Source organism: Platichthys flesus, chromosome 19, assembly GCF_949316205.1.
Source record: "Platichthys flesus chromosome 19, fPlaFle2.1, whole genome shotgun sequence".
NCBI lineage: Eukaryota > Metazoa > Chordata > Actinopteri > Pleuronectiformes > Pleuronectidae > Platichthys > Platichthys flesus.
The window spans coordinates 14,479,712-14,496,737 of NC_084963.1; the positions used below are offsets into that span (position 1 = coordinate 14,479,712).

General features: G+C 42.8%; 1 protein-coding gene across 6 annotated transcripts in view; it reads left to right on the plus strand.

Moving 5' to 3' along the window:
* dab2ipb (DAB2 interacting protein b) overlaps positions 1–17,026 on the plus strand; it is a 128,585-nt gene that overhangs the window by 64,180 nt on the left and 47,379 nt on the right. The window contains exon 1 of one of the 6 annotated variants that reach the window (XM_062412760.1): positions 11,039–11,476. The exons of the other annotated variants lie outside the window; for them this stretch is intronic. The gene's annotated coding sequence lies outside the window, so the exon portion shown is untranslated. Of the gene's footprint in view, positions 1–11,038; positions 11,477–17,026 lie in introns of those variants that run through there. 6 annotated transcript variants of the gene reach the window in all.

Sequence of the window (17,026 nt, forward strand, 5' to 3'; positions counted from 1 at the left end):
CTTCAGCTCGGAATATCAGCAGATGGATAAAATGGCTGAACAGATTTGTTACATCAGTATTTCTCGTCCCGCTCCCTCTGTCTCGCACGTCTCAGACAATCTGCTCAGCATATTCTTCAATTATGTTTGCGTTGCAGGGAGCCTTATACTGCACACTGGGAGATATATGTTCGTCAGGGGCGTAATTACAGGGATGCACAGAGGATTTCCCCCCCCCCCCCCACCACACACACTTTTTCAGAAGGCAGTATTGGACGAATCAATCATGATTTTTGTGCAGGGAAATTATCTTTAATTTGCTGCTTGCTTTTCTCCAGGCTATAGTTTTATAAGAAACACATATTTTAATATTCATATTGCTTTGAGGTGCAGGAAAGATATCAGGGGCCTATTAGAGAACTTCCCATATATGTAATGTGGTTTTATTCTGCATGTCTCCCCCTACGATGTAAGTCAATGTAGTGTCTATTTTCTATGATAAGCATTTTTTAAGACATGAAAGAGACATTTCAATCATAGTTAAAGCCAAAGCCCTTTTGAGGATTTAGGCTTGCCCCTAGTGCGTGTGTCCCACCTTTGAAATATAAACTCCACCTCTGATAGTTGGAGAGGCTCAGGGAGGATAATGGATGGACATAATAAAATGTCCAGATTTAGCCTGACCTATGGTTCTGAGAGAGTAAATAAACATCAGCCATGACCTATTAGGACTATATATATTATTAGCCTTTGTTTACGAATAAAAATAGTAAATTCGACCTGCATCCATTTATCCATTTTCTATATGGCTTATCCAGTAAGGCTCGCAGGGGGCTGGAATCCATCCCCAGTTGTCATTAGGTGAGAGGCGGGGTTGAGTCTGGACAGGTCGCCAGCGTATCTCAGGGCCAATATATACAGTGACAAACAACCATTCACTCAGCGACATGGCATGCCATTTTTGGGTGAAAGTAGCCTTTACTTTAAGTATCGAAGGGTTTTGATCATGGAAAGCGCTCACAAGGATATCTTCCCCTCACTGGGGTCTTGAGTATGAGTCCCATGAACTCTGTGTCGTCTTCCCTTGTATTGACAGTTGTAATGTAACGTTTTCAGAGACCATAAGTCAGTGAGGCACCAGCAAATAAGAAGGCTTCACTGCCTGTTACCGAGTTCAAGAGCCCTTCATACAAACCTCCCCGCCATCTCTCCGTAAAGCTGCAGCAATGGGTGCCATGGTAATTGTTGCAGGTAGGGGTAAGAGTGAGTTTGTGTGTGTGTGTGTGTGTGTGTGTGTGTGAAGCAAAGACGGAAAGAGAGAGAGACAGACATACATAAATCCAATAAAGTGATGACATTTAGAGTTATTAAATTCTGTAAACATTCCCCAGGTGGTTCGACTGCAATATCCAACCTTTTTCTATTGCTCCCTCCCTTCTTCAGCGTTGTTTCTCCCCCTCCTCGCGTCTCACTCCCTCATTCACTGACAGTCAATCCCAAAGTCTATTAACCCTTCTTAGTCCCTGCCTCTGTTTCTCGTTGACTCTCCTCTCGCTCTGGGTATGTTTATTTCATCCGTCTCTCTCTCTCTCTCTCTCTCTCTCTCTCTCTCTCTCTCCGGTGCATTCCTGTTCCACTATCATTTGTCACGTTGGTCCTCTTATCTGCGTCTCTCAGTTATGTTTGGAGCTGTTGTTTGGAGCCACAGTTCACTGGTGGATTTACGCTACATTAAGCCCAGTCGAGTGCTCAGAGACTCGCCCCCCCCCCCCCCCCCCTAGTCCCCTCTTCTTCTCTCCCTGCCCTCGCCGCAGCCTTTTGTGCAACAGCCCCAGCGTTTCTCTTCCTTGACTCTCGTCTCTTTCACATTTGTGAAGGAGACGCGGTGGACTCTGGTTCTTCTCTGGTTCGACTCCACGGAGAAACAACAAAAAGACGAACCTGGATTGATCTGTCCAAAAATCCAAGATGATTCTCCCTACCCTGTCTAGTGCCCCTGAGCAAGGCACCTTCCTCCCCCAACATCTGCTCCCCGGGCGCCGTACATGGTCGCTCACTGCTCTGTGTGTCCTGCACCAGATGGGTCAAAAGCAGAGGTTAAATTTCCCTAACTGCATGAGTGTGCCTTTGCATGTGTTTGGGACAAATAAATGCATCTTAATCTTAATTATTTGCTTGCTCCTAACCCATTTATATTATGTCTCTCTTTTGGGGAAAATGTCTCCTTTACCAGGTCTTTGTGCTCCTTATTTCAGTCCCACTCCTCTAAAGCTGAGGGCCGCTTTCCAGAGAGGGATCGTACTTAATAGTGACAACAATCAGATGTCCGATTTTGTTTTGTTGTTGCTCATCTGGAGACACACAACAGCAGTTCTTTCATTATGCTAGTTGCTGCAGTATAATTAGGCCGAGGAAGAGGGCATCCTCCTCCTCTTCCTCTCTTTTGCATCTCTCCTCACTCCATCTCATTTGCAATGTATCAGCATTATTCGGTGAAGATGGATCAGAGCTCTCAGGGTATTAATGTGTTGCACAGAGCAGGTTCCACTTACTACTGTGCGTTATTGAGCTGCATCCCGTGCACATTCAATGAAGCCATCAATAACATCTCATCTAATGCCTCTAATTTGGTCATGATAACACGACTTCACAGCCTCATCTGTCTCTGTTTCTATATCTCCTAATGAGCATTTTATTAATTCAAGAGTGATGTGGGGTTGTTTTGGTGCCCAGGCAGAGTTGGGTGTTTTTTTTATTACTTGAGAAAAAAAAGGTAATATGTCAGCCTTTGTTTTCATAAACAGAGTGCCTTTCATTTGCCTCAAGGACAGAGATGGCTCTTCAGTTTTGAGGTTGTAGCACACAGGCAGAAGAGTGGGTTTGTGAAAGAGTCCAAACAAGTTCTGTCAATGGGCATCGACAGTTTAGACCCTCAAAGTGGTGCATTACCTTAGACTGAGGACACAGCCTTCATGGGCTGTGCAGAGTGGGAAGGCCGAACCCATAGCTAGCAACATAGCTAAAGGTGAACACGGCGAGAAACTTTTAGTCGCCCCTGTGTTTTTTAACAGGCACACAGTTAGCTGTCCGGTTGAGTTGAAGCCTGATACTTACATTTGAAAGCTTAAGCGTTGGACATCAAGTCCCTTTACCGCCGCTACGATCGCTTTGGAAAAACAGTTCCAAAATCACAATTGGATTCTGGGATAGTCTCACCGAGGATGCTCAGGGTCGAAAGTACGCAATTAGTCTTCAACTGCAGCGATCCCAAGGATGCGTCCCCTGAATTGAGGCTACTCTCTACTCAGTGTTCTGAGCGAGGCTTGTTTCAGTTACTGCTTGCGTTCAAGCACTCAGAAAATAGACCATCATCATAAACTCAACGAAAATGATCCTCTCGTGTACTGGAAAAGTGGATGCTTGTGAAAGTCTGAGGGTCAAAATAGGAAAAACATCTTTGCCTTTGAATTGGTTACAGATAAAATTGTCTATAAGCACCTGGAAACATTTATGATTTTATTTATACTGTTTAGTCAGTCAATACTTTATTCAGTGTTACTGCTTTATCTCTTATTTAGTCAACTGCCTTGTCTGTTTTAATTTTTTTTTTTAAATAAATACAGTATAATCATTCTATCTGAAAACATTAACTACAAATTGGAGAGTACAGCTGAAACTCCCGCTGCTTTAAATTAATTATATGCTGCAATAAAGTTTGATATATAATTAAGGCAAACTTAAATTGTACCATCAAAAAGCAATGATAAGAATCCCCTGTTCTTTTTCAATTTGAGCTTATGTGCACATATACTCCAAATATCTTTGGCGTCACTTCTCCGCAAGTTATTTTCAGCTTATTATTTTCTTCCTTTATGGAAAATCCTCAGTGAATGGGGCAGAATGTGAGCATGATTTTCAGACTGTACTTTGTTAGACCAGTGTTGGACATTAGTTTTGATGGGTTTCATAACACATATCACTTTCCTCTCTGTGTGTAATTTGGAGCTGAATCCTCCTCAGGGTGTCCCGAGTGTTGTTGAGTGTTGTTGAGCCGAACCCCACAAGCCAGCTTGTGGGGTTCGGTGGTGTAGTTGATGTTTAACCCTGCTGGGCCATTCTGTGCGCGCGGCCAGAGGCTCTCGTCTCTTTCATTCGCTCCCCGGGTAATGAGCTGTAATGGATAGGGCCTCGAGCGTGACAGGAATACCGAGGGCCCCATCAAAGCAGCACCCTGCGCATCCCTTTAAAGAAGCGCTCAGTACACATGCAAACTGTCATTTATTCATTCATCCCTCTCTTTAATCTACTATGGTCAAAGACTTATCGTTTATTGATCCCGCAGCAGTATTATAAATATTAGAAACGAATATTGAATCTATAGGGATTGAGTTAAAATGATTGACAACAGTCACACACAGACTATTAAATTAATTATAAAAGGGAAAATATAACTTTTTGTCCAGAGATAAAAAAGCGTTTGGAAAGGACCTCGATAAAAAATGTAAATATAGAAGAAAATCAAGTGCATATGTAAAAGAGTTGAGAGAATGACAGTCCAGATGCTCAATGACTATCACAGAGGCACTAAATTACCATGGTGATGACTCTAGATGCCTTTTCACCACTTTCCCTTCACTATCAGGCCTCTCTCCCACTTTACCACTTATTACCCTGATTCACTCGGTTTGTGTGTGCGTGTAGGTGGAGCAAAAGAGTAGACTTACCATCACCATATAGCTCCCTATCATGATCAGCTGATAATGATCCATAGACTGTATATACGCCAAAGAATCTCAATCGCACGCCGGTGGCTGACTGCATTAAATAGGTCATGAACCCTACCTCCCCTATGTTAGTGGATGTGACGTGGACCAAACTAAAAAGTCAAGGTTAAATAAAGTACACGTCAAATATTATTTTCTCGAGGCTGTCAGTGATATGTCTGGAACTAGTGAAAATATACTCTCTCCTGGGTGCCATTGTACTGGGTGCTGAAGCGTCATGATTGACAGGACCTCTATACCGTTGCTCCATCCACTGATCCAAGCTGCGTAGACGGCAGCATCCATATCGGGGATATTTGGGCATGGCAAGACGAATCCTCACTGCCTCCTTCCTTTAACAGGTCCAATGATTTGGAGCAGGGGAGGATTTTCTTTTAGCATTTCCAGTCACCATCTGCCTATCCATTATGTTCAGAAAATTTAAAACAGGCAGCCTCTTTTTAGTTTTCTGCAGCTTGATCAGCATCATCCGTCCTTCTGCTTCTGGGGACGTGAGCCAGCAGTGAATTGGATTGCTAAATTGCGTATAACAGACGAGCTGGCTCCGCGTCCACCGGCCCTCCTGACTTTCTATCGACTGATCCAAGTCACATCTGGCCTCTATCCTCAGCACCTAATACAAACAGCCTGGCCTTCCTAAATGCTCTTGACTTTACCGTGCAGCCAATTGTTTGTGCAAAGATAAAGGAATCACCTGACGCCCTGTCGGACTGAATAACATCATATACCAGCCAGTGCACAACCTGTGTTCACAAGACTTCAGATACTTATGTATCCCTGATGTTTCAGTCTTGTGGAATGGCCTTCCTGTCGTGTCTGCGATGCTGCATCACTGGAAACCTCCAAAGCACAAAACTCATTTCCATCCATTGTCTGGTGACCTGCCTTCTTACATCAATCTCTTTGACTGCATCAACAATTTTACATTTTTTTCTCAACTTCCTAAAGTGCTATTGCTTCAATTTATAAAATGTTATAAATAATAAATTATGGAATGTATTATTAAAAAGTGTGTGAATAAACCTTGGGTTGATAGAACACCTCAGACTGTGTTTCTGGGATCCTGGTGTTCTTCATTATCCTGCTCTGGCTTCCTCAGACGCTGTCTCGCTAAGGTCAAACAGTGTCTGTGCTGAGGCTCGGAGACTGTGATATCTGTTTTTAAAAGTAAATACAATGACAGAGAGGAAACGCAATCCCTTCTAAAAACTTCTGCTATAAAGATTTCCCCTCTGTGTTCATTGTCTTCTTCATATTTGTATAATTCGTTCCATTTTCTTCTTGAAGTCTAATGACATTGTTTTGTTTTATTTCTTTTTAAATCACGGAATTTAAATCAAAATTCAGAGAGGTACAGATACAGAAAACGTCCTAAAGCAAAGGTCTGGACCATCATAATGTCTAACTAGATTTATGATGATTATATATTGAATTATTAGTTGTTATCAACCTCTTGTTGCCAGCAACTGACTGAAACTAAATATTTAAATATCATTCCCTTATTTTTGATTTGACAGTTTTTACATTGAAACTTATTGGGATCACAAGTAGATACTGATAATAATGACAAATAAATTATATATTTTCATTTCAAGTACACTCCTTGCCTTACAAGTCAAATTAAATACATGACCGAAAGCCTTTTTTGAAAATATGTATCTTAACATAAAGGGATACGTCATAGAAGAAGATTATAAGCAGTGAAACTTGAATTAGACTAGATTCCTCTTATTTTAGAGTCAAGATACTTTTCTTACTTTTCTCTGAGTCACTTCTCACTGTCTGTTATCTCATCTGATCGGGTGCGCCCATCAACAATGATTAGAACGCTTATTGTAATTCACATATTTGATTGGCTGAGTGTTGTCATCATCTCATGTGACAGCTCTGGTGCAATTGCTCTATGAGTTTCCTGAACAGCTAAATTAGTGCCACAAAGGCTAGAAAAGCTTTGCCAAAAAAAAGAAAAGAAAGCCCTTGTCAAAATGATTTAATAGCTATATTTCCGGACCCAGATCGGATGGTGTACGAGTCCGGATCGGTACTATGGTCCACCTCATAGTGATTCTTGCCGTAAATGGAGCAATGCTTGCGAGTTAGTTCAGCCAGCTTGAGCTTCACTGTTCTAATCGTGGAATATGCCACACTCTCCACAATCATCATAAGCCCACTCCCAATTTGGCGGTTTATTTATACAGCAATGATTTTTTTCCTTTGCTTGTCACTTCCTCTGCTGCCCTGCGTCGATATCGCTGCCCGTCAATTCAGCCCTTCCACCGCCCCAGCATCCACCTGAAGGCTCCGAAAAAGGAGTTACTGACTGAAATTAATTTAGTAGCTTTAACTTATGTTCTACGGATGGTTATGAACGTGTATAATAGTAGATCTTCGCCATATCATGTAATAATAAGGATGCAAAACCTGTTTAATGTCATTCTCTTTACTAAACACAGTTTTTTATGCGCTGTTAATGAAATAGTAATGCTGCGATATTTATCTGAAATGTCTCAAGCTGAATTAAAGAGAAGAGAGGCACTGCCATGTGGATCATAACAGCAGCGTAGCTCGGTTTGTTACAGTCCGACCTGGTTAGAAGTAAACATTGCATTACCAAGGTGTCGAGCCGTCTGTAACCCTCGGAGCACAAGCGTCGGGTTGCCGCCAAAAGTCAGCGGTGCATCTCGGCTGGGTCTCACACACCACTTGGTGTCATTCTCACGCACAAAACACAAAACGACCAATGCAAAATAACTCTTTTTGCCACTGACTACAATCAGTCACAATGTATTCGATTCCCTTACTGTGATGCAGACCGTTGCATTCTTTACTGATGGCTGTCGTTGCACTGCGTTGCATTCCCACTACACGGGGAATTGTAAATGAAGGGACAAGCACTGGATTGGAGGAGAGATGAGATGGCGCCAGACAGATCTCAGTATCCCTTTAAAAAAAACAAAAAAAAAACAGAGGCTGTGTTCTCTGAGTGCTGTCATCATGAGCTGGATTGTGTCTGGGTCAGACATTCAGCTTTTCATTGTGCTTCAGCTAACTCTCTCAAATATCTCCCTGCAATCACACTGCACTCTCATCCTGTCTATCCAAAAACATTGCATCTTTTTTTTTTTTCATATGATCCATTCTAAGGGCTTAGAGCATGCTGTGGTTTGGAAATTGTTTGCACATTACAATTTTGCACCTTACAGAAATATCAAAAGTTAAACTGCAGAAATGTCTATTTTAGGCTTATGTTGATTTTCTTTCTGAAACTGTCAAAGTGACCTGCAGTAATTGAGTATTTCTGGGATTATTAGATGGAGTCATAATGTTATTGAACGGTTGTTATTTTGCTGTTGATAACTATGGATATTATGTAATTGCTTAGCCCTAATACACCCCACACTTAATTGCATCGATGGCTTCACCTACACCCAGCTCCAGCTCCAATTCACATCTTTTTGTCAATAGTGGTACCAAGGCAGTGACCTTAAGCAGCCCGTTCAAAACTCGCATGATAGTTGTCGTTAAGATTATTGGCAACATAACCTACCGGAGCATCATCCCATTGTCTTGATGGAGCCTTGATGCTGGTGCTGGTGGGAAAGTGGTGATTAAATGTTGGCACTGGCTGCAGGAGCTGGAATCAGCGTGTTACAGGTGCAGCTAATCGGACTAATAAAGGGACGGTGATTAGCGGCTGGATGTGTGTTTGTGTTTGTGTGTGTGTGTGTGTGTGAGAGTGTCCGTGCATGCATGCGTTTGTGTAAGTGGTAGCTTTCGGCTCACCTAATTGGATTAAGTGAACCAGAAAGGATTCGCTTCTTAGATTTTTTGGAAACCGATGGGGTGATAGATAGAAACGGTACAATCTATGAATGGACCGGAGCCCAGAGGCACTGCTCAGAGGAAGTTATTAATGAAGAAGCATTCCTGATGATACCTTCATTAAGCTGTATTAAAAAGAAAAAAAGGTTGATCTTCAAAAGAAGCCACACATAGCGTGCTTCTATTAACAGTTATAAGCATGAGAGGGCTTTGCATCAGGATAAGAAGCCGATTGGTAAAAAGGAACGCTTCCTCCGCCGTTGCATGAAAACGTTCACGCAATTCAAATAAATTTAAATATGTTTTCACAATTTCTCTTAGTGTGCGCCAATCAGGGGATGAAGCATCAATGGGATAGCAAGATCCCACTGATGCATGCATTCCATCATTCACTAGTCAGACTCAGCTGTCAGTCATGGCATTTCCTCCCATTTTTTGATCATTTAATAACTAACTAAAATCATATTTACTAGAAAAACGTTTATGCATCATACAAAGGTGTGATAATTACTTTCTTTATTTTATGGTTGTTTTGACATTAAAGTCGGGTCAGTGTCCCATACACTTAAATGGGGGAGACAGGTTTTATGAACTATACTGTAGCCAGCCACCAGGGGGCAATTTAAATGCTTTGTCTTCACTTTTGGCAGCAGTCCTCTTTATATACATATTCTATGGTAATTACACAAAAATAGCAGAAATGCACAAGTATATTAATTGTATTGTTGGTAAATGAATTAGCCACAGCTGGTATAAGCCAGCTCAGCTGCAAGCACTTATAAATTCATGGAGTCACATTGACTCACCTCCAGAGATTCACACATTTGTTCATTCACTCATGAGTATATTACGTTGTATATTCTGCAGTAAAGTAATCAAACAAGGCCAAAGTACAAACTCCACCAACTGCACTGAATTGCACCTAACATCGCTCTCACTGTATGAATAAATAATTCATCAATAACACAAAGCTAGATCATAATAATATTGTTGTCCACTGTTCAAATTAGAGTTACAGATGTTTTATTTATTGCATGTACATGGTTTACTGAACCTGTAAACGTATAATTTTTTGTATAAAGCTTCATAAGTTATACTTTAACCTGAGTTTCAAACTGTCAGATTCTAACTGAAACTGAGTGAAATGAAAGTAGTTGTCTGTAGAAATATATATAAAAAAAGATATACACACTTAATAACATTTCTTAAGCTGTAAACTTGATAATATGTCTGTTCTATGACGAGATCATTGATATTTCCGACCAAAGATTATTACATCTGTTATTTTAAGCCAGCCTTAGCATGCAATGTGCATAATGTGGGTCTTACTTTCAACATGCAATTTATATCCATTATATAAATAATGAATATTATTTATTCACACAACTCAAAGCCCCCTGACCACTTCATTAAGCCTTCTCTAAATTCTAGCTTTAGGTGAAGTTATATTTGCGGCTGTAGCTTTTTCAGTTTCAGGAGGAAACAGGTGGCCAGCAACAAGCCACTGGGAAGGTTTACTGGTTTTGGTCTTTTAAAAGCTAACAATGCGCCTGTGACCTGTGCTTTTGTTTAAACTGGGTGTGAACTCTGAGCTCAGTATTTGTCCTCCGCACCCTATTGTGTGGACATTTGGTTTATGTGAGTGTGTCCAGGAAAATTGGGGGGGGGGGGGGTGATGATGTCATATTTGATGACATCATTGCAGACGTGCAGAAGCTGTGGTGGTGGCTCTGTAAACCAGCCCATAGCTCCACAGCTGCTCTGCCTTATCGGTGTGTGTCCTGCCCCGGCTCTCGCCAGTTCCTGCACCGTGTGAGCTCTAGAAATAGCCTCAAACTCAGCCCTATCTCCTCTGCCAGTTCACCAATTCTGGCTCAAATTGAGCATGGCAAAACCCTCCCATCCAAATTCCTGTCTGGAACTACAGCAGCAACCCTTTGGCTGGCCCCACCGGCCAAGTCACTTCGTCCAAAGCTGCAGCTCCAGCCTCATATGTATGGTGTGTTTTTTTCTGCCCAGGGCCCAGCATGAGCTAAACCGAGTCAACACTCTGGGCTGATTGCACCCCCCTTCCTTACCCCTTGCCTTTGCCTGTGCTGCCAGCGGTGGCAACAGAGGCAAGCAAAAGTGGCTGACAGGAAAAGCGCCAGAATTGACAGGACAAAGAGCACACAACACACACACACACCCCCCCGCTGGAGCCACACACGGGGGGGGGAGGCAGGGCCAAGCCGGGCTGCAACCACACACACATACATGTGATTAACCCCCCCCCCAGCGATCCATATGCAGGCTCCTCCCTGCGCAGGGAAACAGAGCTGGGAGGTGCAGTCAATCACTGACAGGGGGGGGGGGGGAGGGAGGGTTTAGCTGGACTCGGGGAGAGGGAGCAAGTGAGAAAAAGGGGACAAACCTTCATCATTCCGCAAATCAGAGGCAGGTTTTCGGGAGCTACCCTTTAATTCATTCATGTCAGAGTGGATGAACACAAGCATAAGAGAGAAGAGTGTGTCCCGTGTCAGAGGCAAGACAGGAAGTAGGGCATGCTCTGTGCAGGGTGTGCAAGAGAGGGTGGGAGAGAGGGAGCAGCGAGAGGGAGCGAGAGCATTATAGCGCTTATTCTCCACCCCTTGCCTTAGAGCAGAGAGGGAAGGAGTCAGGGAGAGAAGGAGGAAGAGAACCACAAGTAAGGAGGAGAAGAGGCAAGCGGCAGTCTGCATCGGCAGCAGTGGGGGGGGGGAAGAAAAAAAATGGAGCTTTGAAATCGCCTCTGCCCTTATCCATCCTAGCCTTTTTTCAATTTTTAATTTCGCTTCCCTCCTGTTCTGGCTCAGCCTCGGCTCCTCTCTCCGCTCGGCTTTGATTGTTCTGTGGAATTCTGACAATGGCTGGTGAGTGTTATCCTGCATTTCACATGTCACTCACCCTCCTTCGTGTTTCAGTTCATGCTGCTTTTCTTTCTTTCTTTATGTGCATATCTATGAATAGAGGTGTGGACTCATGTGTGAGTGTAGAGAGGATGCTTCAGTGAGACTGTTTACACTCCCCTGCCTCTGTGCTGCTGTTCGTACTCCAGCTGTGCTCGTCCCTCGTCTGTCTTTGCCTCCCTCTATCAGTGCCAATGCAAGGGAGGTTGTTCTGCTGAGCACACACACACACACACAGACACACACACACCTCCATTCTGCGTACGTTCAGGATATTCAAGCCATTATTCTGTAATTGCTTTTAGCTCCCAAAGGGCTTTCATTCAGAGTGGCTCATTTATGATGTTTGATTTGTGAATTTGCATATAACGCCTGACATAAAAAGGCAGAGGAGTAGTTTGGATTATGTGACTGTTGACCACGTCCTAAATGGCCTGTGTGACAAGAGGGCAGCCAGCTAACACAAATCAGATGACTGGGCCACGCTGTGAGGTCAGCCGCTGATTTTGGCTGTGTGGCATTAAGAGTCCCGGTCATATGTTGGAGGCAATTAGCAGTTTAAAGATAGGTGGCCGAAGGACAGAGAGTTTGGGGGGGTCTCAGGAGAGACACAGCTCATTCTATTTTGGACACATTTGAAATAGCTGCACAAGAGAGGAGGGATAAGTGGTAATGCGACTGTTGTTGGGTGGTGATCTTTTCGTCCAGGCTTCAGGAAGTAACTATTTGTAACCTGTTTCATTCTAGATGTAAAATGATCTTACTAAATGGTTCTAAATTGGTCAGCTGTCTCAGATTTGTTTTTATTTTCCAATGGGTTATTTAAAAGTATGTCCTCACGATGATTTTGTTTTAATTCATCATGCAAAAAAAAAATCACAAGGGTGTAAGACGAGCTCTACATGCCACTGACACGCATGAAGTTAGTCAGCAGCTACACATCAACTCTAATTGAGTTATTCCAGTTAAGCTGAGTGATTCCATTTTCATTTATTTACTCATTAAGATGCTGAATAAAACACTGCAGCTCTGAGTCTGCAACTTGTCCCCTGCGACATCATGAGGGAAGAGTTCAGTTAAGCAGCTTCCACTTCAACCAAACATTTATTCTCCTCAGAGGTGGCTTCACGGGAGAAAGCAATCTTTGGTTTGGTAGACACATAAATTACAGTTTGGTGGCGCTTAATGTGCTGATATGTTTCTGTGTGAGAGCCGGCGGTCCTCTTGATGCTGGGCCCTACAGAAAAGACGCTAACAGTGTGGTTCCTCTCCTCAAGCTGGGGTACTGTATCTGCATGCAAGCATGAGTTTTCGGTGCATATTAATGTATGTTGACATACTATGTGTTGATATGCTTATTTGTTTGCACGTGTGTGTTTTAGTATGTTCCAACAAGCGCGTTGATTGATAATCTAGACGGGGAATCTTAGAGTGAGAAATAGAGGTGTTAGTCATTCTAACAGTCTTGAACATGGAGCCAGAGGAAGGAGGGAGTGATTGGGGGATGGAGATAGGACGAGGAGTGTGAGAAACGAAAAATAAATAAGAAGAAATCACAAAACATAGGAGAAACGACAGACTTCAGTTGTTTACACTCTGATGTTCAGTGTGCTAGTTTATTTCCGGGTGACTAAATCTCTTATGTAATGTTTAGGTCACTGCTGTTAATTCCTGCTTCGGGAACTGGACAAACTAAACAAACTTATATGAAATGAAACACTGATGTGTCTTGATGTCAAATACATATCATAATCATCTCCTTGATAAGAATCGGGGCGGGCAGTGAGAGACGAGGAGTGGATGCAGAGCTGAGGCCTCGCACGGCGCCCCTCCGCCACTCCTCCCCATCTCTTCACGTCATCCTCTGAGTTCTCTGTCTCTGTGTAATTACTCTGTCAAAGATAATCTCTGTGATGTCCATTGATTTGCTGAGAGCTGATGAAGTGGAGCAGAGGATTTGATCAGGCACTTGTACAGGGGGGGGGAGGGAGGAGGGCCATGCCGGGCCGCGCCCAGGCGCAACGTGACTGGGGGGGTCAAAAGGTCAGACACACTGGTGGTTTAAAAGAAGGGGGAGGGAAGAGCCGCCACATTTAAAAACGCATAATGACCAACACTTACTGATGACCAACCAAACTGAACATCCCCAGAAGAGATTTAGATTTAAGAGATATTGCGATGGCCGCACCAGACAGCTGGTGAGTATGCACATTATGTACGGACGTGATACTACTTTAAATTATATTAGTTTCACCCAGATTAAACGGTTTAACCTGAGCCAGGCTTTACCAAATCAATTATCCCTGACAGATTGAGATTAAACAGACCGATTCAAATTCAGTAAATATAAATTGTTTTTTTTGTATGCACCGGAATCGGCTCAGTATCGGCACATATGCAAAGTTCAGGTATCAGTATCGATAGCTGGAAGGGACAAATGGTACCAAAACATCTATTGCAATATTCAGGTTGTCCATTTGTTATCCCTCATAAATTGTCATGTGTGCAGCAGTTATAGTTAACTTTCAGAAGTTGTCTCATTTTGTAGGTGCCAATGCTTTTGTGTTGCATTAATACCGCCCCTTCTTCCCATTAATTTATTTTGAAAGAGGAGGTTATAAATTAAATCAAGTTTGAATCAACCAGTTACATTTGACTCATCAGGATTTAAACACTTGTAAGAGATTGCTGGACTTTCTTGGAAAAACCAAACAAGCATGTTTCAGCTGAAAATGTTCAATTTGAAAAGGATTTAGAGGCAAATTCAAATGAAGCCCATGGATGAGAGGACGAGAGAATGACTCGCTGTACATAACAATGTCTAATTCCAGGGGGCTTGTATTCAGTGAGTTGAATGCTTTAAAAAATGTGTGATGCGTGTCAGCAAATTGAAGGTTAGACTGTTGACTTTGGTCGAGCTCGCCATCGAGAATGAAAGAGGGCTGCGTCGAAGGCATGCATTACCATTATTCCAGATCTCCATATAGCCGGCCTGGGAGAGGATGAAAGAGGAAGCATATGTTCATGATGGGGCAGAGTTGTGTGTTGTCAATAATTGAATCACTCATTCGCTCTCTCGCGCCCTGAAGGCTGGAGCACTGAGTCAATAGGAACAACAGGGGAGGAGAGCTCTCAAGTATCAGGCCTAGAAGTCTCTGTCCTCTCTGCTCTCAGTCTCTTTGTCTCTGTCTTTATGTGTTTCTTTTACACAAACAAACAAACACACACAGTAGATGTGAAGTCACTCTACCCCATCTCTTCACGTCAGTACTTTTCAAATTAAAATGGAGGGTAAGCTATAGGGGATGAGTTAATGGATGGAGGACGGGGCCTCTTGAATACCATATCTCTTCCTGGACATACTTATGGAGGAGAAGACATTTGTCTTAGCATTAGCTCAAACTTTAAAACACACAAAAACTTCAGCAGCTATTGACTGGGCGCCTCCCAGACCAGACCAGACCAGATCTGGATAGGGACGTATATACTGTTGACTTAGAAGTTAGGTTGTATTGACTGGATAGAGTGTACTAATGCGATAATTCGTAAGATGAAAATAGCCCCAAGAAATTCACAATTTACTTCTGTTTCAGTAACTTTAGCTCCCACCGTTAGTCTCAAGAAAATCACTGAACCTATTCTTAACAATTAAGGGGCAGCAAAACCGGTTGACATGCAAGTCACTTAACTTTGGTAATATACCAGGAAGAATAACAGGAAAGGACAGATCCTCCGGAAAATATTAACTATTGCAGCAAAATAATGTACTGTATGTGTAAATGTTACAAACTGATCTACTTGCAGTTGATTATTGTGTGGAAAGCGTCAAAGAGGTTCGTGAAATGGAAAGGTAGAGAAATGAATCTTAAATTCCATGTATCAAACAGATGAAGTATTTGTCAGAATAGAGGGGCATTTATGCTGCCTTTCATAAATGAAAAGAGATAGGTTAATTTAATGATGTAGCTGTCACTGCCCACATAATTCCATTGCCCTTTACGTTGGTATGGCTGTCAAGTCATGCATCCAATAGAGGCAGCAGAGACTCGAAAAGTTTCTGACAAAAATAGCAACGGTGGAAGATGTGTTGATAATATACCTCTTCAGAAGAAAGGGCTCCCACACAGTCCTCTACTTTTCCTTCAGCAGGATCCAACTCACATTAAAAACCTGTTCCTTGCCTGTAGTTATTTTCAAAGTTCTGCCATTGTTGACATTTTTTCCTCATGTCCTACAACCTCACTTCATTTGCATTATATATAGTATCATATTGCCCAGTCTGTGGAGAGATGACACTTTCATATTTAGCAGCAGAAATGTCAAAAGAAACGGAATAATTTGTAGCCCAGATTTACTGCCATGTTATAAACAATTATTCTTCCGGCTCTCCTCTTGGTAATCATCCTCCTTGCCGTCGTATTCATATTCTCTCCAGATGAGTCATTGGCGTGTTGATTTGATATCGAGTTGCTCTTCTCCCCGTCTTTATTTTTTTCCTCCCTCTATCAACATCTCCTTGTCCAACATGTCTCACCCTCTCTCAGTCCGCCACCCACCTCTCTGCGATGCTTGTGGAAGCTTGCCTGGAATGTGTTTCCCTCCGCTTGCCTCTCTGTCTCTTCGTCTTTACCTCTGTGCAACCAGGTGGTGCTCTGCTAAACAGGGTTAGCTGTTAGCAGGGGAATAACTTCTCAGAGGCGGGGGCTCCTGCAGACAGGCATTGAGCAGAGAGGGCCCCGTCTCTCCCACTCTCTCATGACCCTGTCCTGTCTGTTGCTGCATACTTGGCTCAGGACCCCGGCACATACCCACCCACACACTTCTTGGTATGATTTGAAATAGGTTTTTCTCACAAAATGTCACGTGGAATACAAACTTCGTATGTGTGTGTATGAGATTGCATGCATGCACTTCTCTGAACACACTAATGCAAGTACACGTGACAATGTAAAATGAGTTGTAAATGGAGCCACATGACTCTGAGTACAGAAGCCCATTGTTCAAAATGCATTTTCCTATGAATAATGGAGATTTGAGATAATTTTCTGCATTCCTCGCCGACTGCAGTGATTACAAACAAACCTCCACATGAAGACTAACCTCTCCTCCTCCTGCATTATATTCGGGAGCAGTCACACTCCAAACAACCCTGTGAAGTATGATATTATCATGACCCAGGCGAGAGGAATGAGGAAATCCCCTTGAGTGTTTAGTCTCTCAGCTTTGCCTTGGCTTTGTAGTTAACCTTTACCCAGCCATTCTCCAAAACAGCAAGGTATGCAGGCCTGTTTACTACGTGATAAGAGCAAGCAACTCTAATCCATTGCATCGGAGGCGCACAGGTACATTACACCACCTCCAGTTTCACCTCCCAAATGATATTTAAATTGTTTTGGAGCTGGAGAACCCGTCCACTTATAATAGGGTGCGAAGACCTTTACACTGAACGGTGCACAGTGACCTCCTTTGTGTGTAGTGAGAACGAGTTGATCATCGCAGACGTCTGCGGAGTTC